Below are 10,193 nucleotides of genomic sequence, written 5' to 3'. Positions count from 1 at the left end.
TTTTTCCTCAAGTTATTTTGCTTGCATCATAAGGTGTCTCTGAGTTTCACGGCAGACATAGGACCCTACCTGCCGCAAAGGTCAACACAGTTTATGGCAAGAACTTTTATTTGACTAACCTAGGCCGTATGCCCTCCCAGACAGCTGTTTGAAGGAGAGCGTGACAAACCGCAAGTATTACTCACACGCCATCTCGGGTGGGAGTGGAACATGACTCAACTCAAATAAAATGCGTCCGAAGAGACAAATCAATCAACTTTCACAGCATATCATATCATTTACCGTATATGGGAAAGCAATCGCATGAACTGTAACGCAATATTGCTCAATCAGGCGTTCCTAAGAAGCCTATGGAACGGCCTAGAAACCTTGTTGACAATGACATTACTCACTTTTACACAATCCGGACAATGCGATGGAATCCTTTCCGCCGGATATCGGCTTTTGAGATGACGGGACAATGTAGGCTTAATTCCAAGAATAAAAGAAGAGGAAATCGATAAACCACACCATATAGCTTTAGAATCCTCCTGTGTACAGTTAGCCACTACCTGGTCATGCACTTCCACTTTCGACTTGGACATAAGTTATTGAGAAAATTACAAAACGAAGCAAACAAACGTATAAAGAATGCACTGCACTTCATTTGTTTCTAGTAATTGTTGTTGTCGTTGTTGCTGATGCTGCTGGTGTTGTTGTTGTTGTTGTTGTTTTTGGTGGTGGTGGTGGTGGTGGTGGTTTATTTTATCCAGATTAGATTTATAATATATATGCAAAAAGTCTTTATCTGAGATCTTAGGTCGTTCCATCCTCTGGAAGACATCGATCCACAACTTTTTTTTTTTTTTTCTCCACTGCTTTTTGTCTTGGGTCCGGGTCTTTGCATGTTCCCATAGTTTCTATCTTTCACGTCATATTAGTACTAGTATCTGTTGCTCTTCTCCGTGTTGTGAATGGTCTTCCTTTTTTTTTTCTCCCTCTATCTAATTGCTTTCACTCAAGTGCTATTTTATGGATTAGTGTTGTCGTCCATCTTGGCCCGTGCGACTAAACCAAATAATCATGCGTTTACTTCCAGTCTTGATTCTTTGCCGTATCGAGATGTTATAATTATGACTTCTTCATTAAGTAACATGGTCTCTCCATGACGTTATCCCTGAAAATTCTTCTTAGGCACATAATAGATTATAACATGTTGTTATGGTAAAAAAAAACAAAAAACATTGACCTTTATTCACCCTTAGCCGTCATTTGCAATGTCGCAGATGTATAACTAAAGATAACTGCTAACTGCTTCAAACATTTTACGTTTTGTTTATAACTTGATGTAGTTTCTCTACCATATTTTACAAAATAAAATTGCCAAGTGTTAAAATTGCCTTTCAAACCCGATCCGCTTATTTTCCCAGAGCTCTTGCCGTTTTTGCTAATGTTGCTTCCCAAGGTATAATATCTGAATTTCTCCATCTGTTATACATAGAAATGTTTTCTCCATTTACGGATTTTTCACCCTCTCTGTCTAATACATTACTCATAACTCTGCAATTGTCTTCATTGAACCTTAGTCCCATTTTACCCATTACTTCTTTTGTTGCATCCGTACGTCTTTGAAGATTGAGAGCGTCTCTATCGAATAAAGCAATGCCATCCACGAAATCAAGGTCAAACCTTCATGGATTTTTAAGTAAATTCCACACCCTTATTTCTCAATATCGTCCTTCCAAAATCAATAATCAGGAGAAAGAAGAAGCGTGACATGACCTCCCTGTTTAATTCCATGCAATATTAACTTCAAACTGGTCTGAGATCTCGTCGTTTAAGAGAATTCGACACTGAAAGTCTTCCTACAACAAACAAACAAACAAACAAAAACTCGCATCGTGTTCACAACTATACTTGTACGTTGTTTGGAATTCATTACTGCCTTACCAGTTTCTACATTATCTCTCTAGTGATATTGTCAAATAGTTTCTGAAAATTAATTAACATGATTTGGAAATGTCTGTTGTAATTGATTCAATGAGTCTTTTCAAGGAGTGTATGGCATCTGATGTGCATGATCTGCCTTTTCTGAATCCCAATTGTTGTCCCCTCAGATTGTTGTCCACCTCCTTTGTCCTTGCAAGGTTGATATTTGCTACAACCACTCTTGTTGCAGTATACTTTTCTCCATTTTGAACAGTTTGTTTTAGTCTCCCGTCTTTGGAAGTCTCACAATTGGTCCTGTGTGTCTTTCTGTTGGAACTTTCTTTTTCTTTGTACCATATCAAGTTACAGATTTTACAAAGTTCTTATTGGGATACTTCGTCATACAAGTTTGTTTGTTTGTTTTTCAATAGTTTCTGGTTGGATTCCATCAACCCCTGGTGCTCATTATTTTTCAACCTTTTATGTGTTTGTATATCCTCATTACATGATGGCTACACAATTGATGTTGAGATTGTAATTTCCACTGTGTCTAATTTCCTTGTTTTTTTTGGGGGGGGGGGGGGGTAGGGGGTGGGGTGGGGAATCCGGCTGGTTTGAAATAGAAAAATAATTGATTTTTCTTGTCAATTTAATAACTGTTTGCATCAAAATATCAGTTATAATATCTTAAGACAAAATAGAATCCTAACTGACAAGACTGAAGAGATCATCGTCCCAGTTTGTTGTCCTGTCTAAACTGTGGGATTCAGTGGACACAAAAGTGGGGAATCTATAAACCCAAGTTGAATCACCTTAGTCTGGTTACCTTTAGGAGGCAAGTTAGGAATAAATTACAACAAGAGTATTCTTTTAGAAATTATATATCATCATGTTCGATCTCATCTACTCTCCGTCTCTTCTTTTCCCTCTCCTCTCAACTTGTCTTTAACACAGGGCAGGTGCTACTTTTTTAAAAGTGAGGGGACCCATTTTATGGGTTTCTGAAAAAAGGGGGTGTTCTGGTACCTCTTCCGGGATTAACCGGCTTACAAGCTCCTCCACTCCCCCCCCCCCCTTTCAACAAAGAAGAACAAGAAGAAGAAAGGCTTAATGTTTTTCTGGTGACACTTCAGGGGTTATCTGGCTGACAAACAAACAAACAAACAAACAAACAAACAAACAAACAAACAAACGAAAAGTCTTAACTCTTTTGGATGTCATTTCCCTACCAAAATCGGTTGACAAGCTTCGCAGTTTTTGATGTCATTCCTCTAACAACATCGGCTACTGTGACAAGCAAAGATAAACAACAAAAAAAAAACTATATTTTCTTTCAAAAAAAAGTGGGAGGGGCCAGGTGGTAAGACCCTATTTCATATGAAAAAGAAAAAGGAGGGAGGTGCGGGGCGCCCCCCCCCCCCCCTCATTGCGCCTGCCCTGTATCTCCTCCCTCTATTTCTTGGGTGATACTCTCAATTCAATTCAATTCAATGTTTTTTTTTTCATTTTTCGACAAAAAGATATGAACATCACTTTTTTGATAACAGAAATTAAGGTGCGTAAAGTATAACCTGAAAGAATGTATACAATGATTGTACCACCTTATGATAATTATACACTATCATATAACTCAAGTGATTAGAAGTAATTATACAGTATGCAAAATTCGAAAAATGGAGGGACCCACTGAGAAGACAAAGCTTGTAGATTGTGGGCCCCTCAGAGGAAAAACATCAGTTGAGAAAAAAAGTAATAGTCTGGAAGCCCACTAGAAAGATAGATCAACAAAAGCAGACAGATATACAAACAAATAAACATGAAATGAGACTGGAGTAGGAGTAACAATACAATGGAGAGTTGACTATGAGACGAGACGAAATGAGGCAAAGCTAACATAATAGAAAAGAACAGAACAGACAAAAACGTTCTACAGAGACAGCAATCTCGTAAGAAGTATGTCGAGAAAGTGAGAAAAGGTGACGCGAGAAAGAACAGGGCAATAGACATATGATCGGAGAAATATCGTAGCATTATATGAATATAGTATACAAGAGTTAAAGTATACTTGGCAATCAATATGTGAAAACGTAGGTTCTTAGAAAAGAAGTTATAACAGCTGGTTAATTCTATTCAGTAGAATAAGGTTGCAATAAAGAAACTTTCAATTTTCTCTTGAATGGGTATATTGAGGGGGCATTTTTAATATCAGGATGCATGGAATTCCAATAGCTCGGGCCAGTATAAACAAATGTGTTCTTTGCTAAAATCGTACGGAAAAGAGGTAAATGATATTCGTTAGAGCGTCGAGTTGGATATTCATGAAATGACTGATTTTTTAGGAACATGGAATGGAAAACATCAGGAAGAAGGTTATTGTTGTACATATACATAAATTGACCTAAATTGAATAAAAACAAATCTCTACATTTTAACAACTTATTAGAGGCAAACAGTGCATCTGTATGAGAACGTATGGGAGAATAACAGATGACACGAAGAGCTTTCTTTCGCAAAAGGAACAGTCTATCCAACAGATTTTGGTGCGTGTTGCCCCAGACTAAAAGTCCATAATTAAGGTAAGGCAATATCAATGAGGAGTATAACATAAGTTATTGCGGGCACAGGCATGGGGATCGACGAGGCACTCACGGCACAGAACCAGCAGCTACTGTGGGACGCGAAAAAACACACGAAAGTGAAGGAGGCTTGGGCCTCAGACGGGCGCATTGTCGTACTCTTGCCCGCCACAAATGGGAAGTCAGTGAAGAAGGTGATTAGGGGCAGGGACGAATTGGTCAAATTATGAATTACACTAAAAAAAAGTACATGCCAAGTGATATATTGCGATTTGTCATTGGTCAATTTTTGATAGCTTTCTCTTTGTTTTGCTAAACTACATTGTGACAATTTGATGATTATTTTTTCACATTTATATGTACATGCTCTGTTGTCTTTTTGCTCTGTTTCAGTGATTACAATTTTGATATATTGATGTTGTTTGTTATAACGTTTTGAGGTATTGTTTCTGTATGTCACACTCAGTAAGTACATTACAATCTGATTTTTTTGGCTCTGACGAAACAAGTACTGGTTATGTAGAAAATGATAATTCATTTAATAATTTACCATTTTTTGGCGTCAGCGATGAGGAGTTTGTAAATTTCGATAAGCACGCAGAAAAGGAAACGGATTATCTCAATCTGGGAAGCAGATTTCAGTTTAACTTATATGATGGTGATGATAATTTGATTCATGATGTAAGAAGTGTAGATTATGTAACTGATGCTGAATTTAATGTTAAAGTAAATAAAGTAGATGTAAATTTAAGTTTTATACATATAAATGCACGAAGTTTATTACGCAACTTTGATAAAGTTTGCGGTTTTCTTGCGTGCCTTGATTTTTCTTTTTCTATAATAGGCATATCTGAAACATGGATATCTCCTGGCTTGCCGCTTTCTTTTGATATTGACGGGTATGATTTTATACATTCTGACAGGTCTTCAGGTAGAGGAGGGGGCGTTGCAATGTTCATCAGGAAAGATTTGAAATATAGAGTCTGTAAACCAATGCAAGAATGTGAAGGACTTGAATCTCTTTGTATTGAATTATTATCTGGAATTTGTAAGCATAATATTGTTCAAGTTTTGTACCGTCAGCCGAAATGTAATGTGCAATCATTTATTGCTTATTTTGAAACATTTTTAAATCATGAATTTATTAAAGATAAATCTGTATTTATTATGGGAGATTTCAATATCAACATACTTAATGCGTATAATATTTCTTATGTAAGTGATTTTGTTAATTTGTTGTTTTCAGCCGGTGTGTATCCATTAGTAGATAAGCCTACCCGTATTCAAGGAAACTCTGCTTCTCTTATAGATAATATAATGACAAATGTTGTAAATAAATTTATTCATTTTGGAATTTTTTTGACTGATATGACAGATCATTTTCCAATTTATAGCATAATATATCCCTCACATGGTAAAGACACTGAAAAAGTAAACTTGTTCATATTTCGAGAGATCAACCCAATTAATATTTTGAAATTTAATAATATTTTACAGTCGACTGATTGGTCATTTGTATACAGTGAAAGTGATGCAAATGATGCATATAATGTTTTTCTTGAATTTTTCTGTGCGGAGTATGACAAATGTATTCCTAAGGTGAAAAAAAGTAAACGGAAATGTATTATAAAGAAACCATGGGTTACATTTGCTATTTTGAAAGATATACGAAAGAAAAATAAGCTTTTTAAAGGATATATGAAAAATCCGTCTGAAAAAAAAAACAAAGTAATGTATCAAAAATGTCGTAATGAATTGAACTCGTGTTTACGTCGAGCGAAAAGATCTTATTATCATAAAAAGTTTTCATATGTAAAGAATAACTTAAAAAAGACATGGTCGTTAATAAATGATGTACTTGGACGTAAACAGGGTAAGCAAACTTTATGTAATTCATTTAAGATAGATGATAATACTATATACGAACCTGATATTATAGCAAATAATTTTAATGAATATTTTGTTGATATTGGTTTGAAAATGAATGAGAATTTTTCTGAAAATGAATATGCTTTCTCTGAATATATGAATACACCCATAAATGAAAGTTTGTTTTTGAAACCTGTAACAAAAAAGGAAATCCTGGATATATGTGCAGAAATAAGATCCGGGAAAAGTTCAGGATTTGATGATATTGATGGTGAAGTAGTTAAAGGGGTAATCGATGCAATAATTGAACCATTAATTTATGTTTTGAATTTGTCTTTTTCTAACGGTATTGTACCTGATAAGTTGAAAATAGCCAAAGTGATTCCTGTTTTTAAAAAAGGTGACTCTCAAGTTTTTAGTAATTATCGACCCATTTCAATTCTACCTTATTTTTCTAAAATCCTCGAAAGAGTAATGTATAATAGATTTTATAAGTTTTTATTGTCCAAAAATGTTTTATATCCGAGTCAGTATGGTTTCCGAAAATGTTTTTCAACTGAAATGGCTATTACTGAAATACAAGACCGAATAATCAATGAAATAAATGTTAATAAAAATGTAATAGGAATATTTATGGATCTTTCAAAGGCTTTCGATTCTCTTTCCCATTTTATTTTATTAAAGAAATTAGAGTATTATGGTATCAGAGGTATTTGTTTGAAGTGGTTTAAGTCTTATCTCTCTGGTAGAATGCAATATACTGTCTTTGATTCTGTTTCTTCTGATTTTAAAACGATTTGCACCGGGGTCCCACAGGGGTCGATTTTAGGTCCTTTGCTTTTTTTGCTTTATATCAATGATATTGTTAATTCTTGCCCTGATTTTGATTTCATTTTGTATGCTGATGACACCACTATTCTTGCTTCACATAGTAATATAGATATTTTATATGATATTGTAAATAAAAATGTGTTTAAAATTGTGAAATGGTTTCAGTGCAACAAACTGTCATTAAATGTAGATAAAACTAATTATATGTTATTTCATAAGAAGAAGGGAAATGTGCAATTCACAAATGACATAAAAATATATGGAAAGCCAATAACTCGATGTAAATCAGTTCAGTTTTTAGGTATTATTCTGGATGAAAATATTGACTGGCGTGAACACATAGAAAATGTATGCAGAAAAGTTGCGCAGTTTGTAGGTGTTTTAAATCGTTTGAAGTTTGAATTGCCATCTTTTGTTTTATTTTCTCTTTACAATTCTTTTATATTGCCTCATTTGTTGTATTGTAATGTCGTATGGGGAAACACTTTTAATTCCAGACTTGATAAGTTATTCAAATTACAAAAGAAAGCAATTCGTAATGTTACAAAATCTCCATATTTAGCTCACACTTCTCAGTTATTTAAACGATTGAATACACTTAAGCTGCACGATATAAATAAACTTCAAATAATTTCTTTCATGCAACGCTTCCACACAGATACACTCTCTCCTTACATCATTAATATGTTTACATTAAATTCAAATATACACACTCATAACACACGGAGCTGCAATAAAGTTCATCAATGGAAATGTCGTAGTACGAAATTAAAACAAACTCTTCGTCATACAGGACCAGTTTTTTGGAATGCAATTATTAACCCAGATAATTATAATAAGCAACATAATAATTTATTCAAGAAGCAGTATAAAAGGCATCTTTTATATTTTTATTAAGATAGCATTGATGTATCTAACAATTCTTTCTACGTTCATTTCGTTTTTTGTTGTTTTTTTGTGTCTGATGTTCGTTTGTGTATCTTCTGTATAAAACTGATTTATGGTTTTTGAAAACAACTTTGATTCCAATTCTACACGATTTGTAACAACGGTGTATGCGCGCCTACAGGCCTTATTGGCTTTTTATGTGTACACCATTTTCCATTTTACTTGTTGCCTTTTGTATTCTGGAATTCATGACTGTAATTCTGATGTTGTTGTGGTTTCTTTTACATGTCATTGTTGTTTATGTTCATCTGTAACACCGAATGCTTCATGTTGTTTTATTGTGATTGAAATGGAAATAAACGAATTGAATTGAAAAAAAAAAGTAACGATTTTTTAGGTAAACACAATTTTAGTCTATTGATAACGCCTATATTACTTGAAATTATATTACAAATATAATCGATATGCAATTTCCAAGAAAGTTACTCATCTAAAATAACCCCAAGGAATTTAAAATGTGAAATTCTTTCCAAAGGAGTGTCATCCAAAACTATGTCAGTACTTAAAGTGCCAACAGTATTACTAAAAAGCATATATTTCGTTTTCTGAACATTCAAGGAGAGTTTATTAGCTCTGACCCAATTTGTTACTTTCTTCAACTCGCTATTAACTTTTCGTACAAGAACATCAATATCACTATGAACTAGAAATACATTAGTATCGTCAGCAAAATGAATAAAAGAAAGAGCTTCAGATACTTGACAAAAATCATTGATATAAATAATGAATAACAATGGCCCTAACAGACTTCCCTGAGGAACCCCACATAACTTCTCTGATCACCGAGTTATCATTTTTGATTGTAACAAACTGTCTTCTATTGGATAAATAACTCTTGAACCACTCCAAGGCCTTCCCACGTATTCCATAATGTGATAACTTGTAAAGCATTATACATGTATCATGATTAATTGTATCGAAGGCCTTGGAGAAGTCCAAGAAAATGCTAATCAAATGAGAGTGGTCATCAATTGCACGAGCCACTCGTTCAACAAAACTTAACTCTCTCTCTTCCTTTACCTTAATTCTCATAAGCGGAGCCTCATCTTCAACTTTTGGTTTAAATCATTTTGGTATGGTTTGTCATGCGTCAAATTTTCGGGGGGGGGGGGGGTTAGGTAGTACGTGCTGTGCATTTAATTTAGGCCCCCACTTTTGTTCTTATCACTTGCTGTATAATAGTGTCATACGTTTTGACTATACCTTGTTTTATGTCATGAAAAAACAAAACGTCTTTGCATTGTAACAGTAAGTGTAATTCGGTTATGTTTGTTTCTTTTGTTGTAAACAAATCAATCAATCAATCAATCAATCAATGACAATTAATCAATTATGTATTATCAATCAATCAATCAATCAATCAATCAATCAATCAATCTATCTATCAATCCATCCATCCATCCATCCATCCATCTATCAATCCATCAATCAATATAATTAGACGATTGAATGATTGCTGTATGGTAAAGATTACTTATTTTTTATGATCAAAGCAGGTAAAAAATGCCCCGATTCCCGTAGGGTGTACAATGTATATGCATTTAGCCATATATTATATGTTATAACTACTGACGTGACAGTATTGTTAAAACGAAAGACTTTGTTATAAGAAATAACATTTTCGTGACCTTCGCATTTTGTTATAAACTCAACTTACTCTTCAATTTTCCCATAACGATCAAAACTTTCCGTTGTTATTTTGTGTCATTTTTAGATCTACAAAATATGCAAAATATGTTGGGCTAGCAGCAGATTTATGTCATTAGACTCGCGTCATCGCACAGTGTGTTTGTACAAACGTTAGCCAGGCTAGCTTGATTTAACTTGAATAATTCCGTTTGGCTGTTATATGATTCATTAAACCTTTGATTGCTATTGTCAATGACAAAATTACAGCAGATCAAAATCACAGCATCTTCATATAGATTATCGGTAATAATCATTGTCAGCGGTGTAAACATGAAAGATATGGTATTACAGTGTATATGACAGTGATTATTATAATTATTATTATTATTATTATTATTATTATTATTATCAGTATTGTTATTGTTATCATTA

The sequence above is a fragment of the Diadema antillarum genome, unplaced genomic scaffold (assembly GCF_040938485.1).
Source record: "Diadema antillarum isolate AM-2024a unplaced genomic scaffold, OU_Dant_1.0 seq00000764_RagTag, whole genome shotgun sequence".
NCBI lineage: Eukaryota > Metazoa > Echinodermata > Echinoidea > Diadematoida > Diadematidae > Diadema > Diadema antillarum.
Note: the sequence above shows the minus strand (reverse complement) of the source record.